Here is a 312-nt window from a genome sequence, read left to right as displayed (position 1 = left end):
ACTCGGAAGGGAGAGGGTTGGAAAAGAACACACGGGATGGTTTGATGTTGGAAAGCAGCTTTGCGTAACGCGCGGGTGCAGCTCCGGAGCTGACGCAGGGATTTGTCAGCGATCGCTGGCAGAGGAGCTGAGCAAACCCGCGGCAGAACAGAACCCTGAGATGGAAGGAGAGAAAAATGTGTTCAGCTGGAAGGAGGGTGTGGGTCTGGAATAGACCCAACCGCTCCCACACACACAGACACTCCAGCCCTCCCTGGGGTCCTCAGCACAGGACAGACACGGAGCTGCTGGAGCAGGGCCAGAGGAGCCATG

Source organism: Pterocles gutturalis, unplaced genomic scaffold, assembly GCF_000699245.1.
Source record: "Pterocles gutturalis isolate BGI_N339 unplaced genomic scaffold, ASM69924v1 scaffold17441, whole genome shotgun sequence".
NCBI classification, from domain to species: domain Eukaryota; kingdom Metazoa; phylum Chordata; class Aves; order Pterocliformes; family Pteroclidae; genus Pterocles; species Pterocles gutturalis.
Note: the sequence above shows the minus strand (reverse complement) of the source record.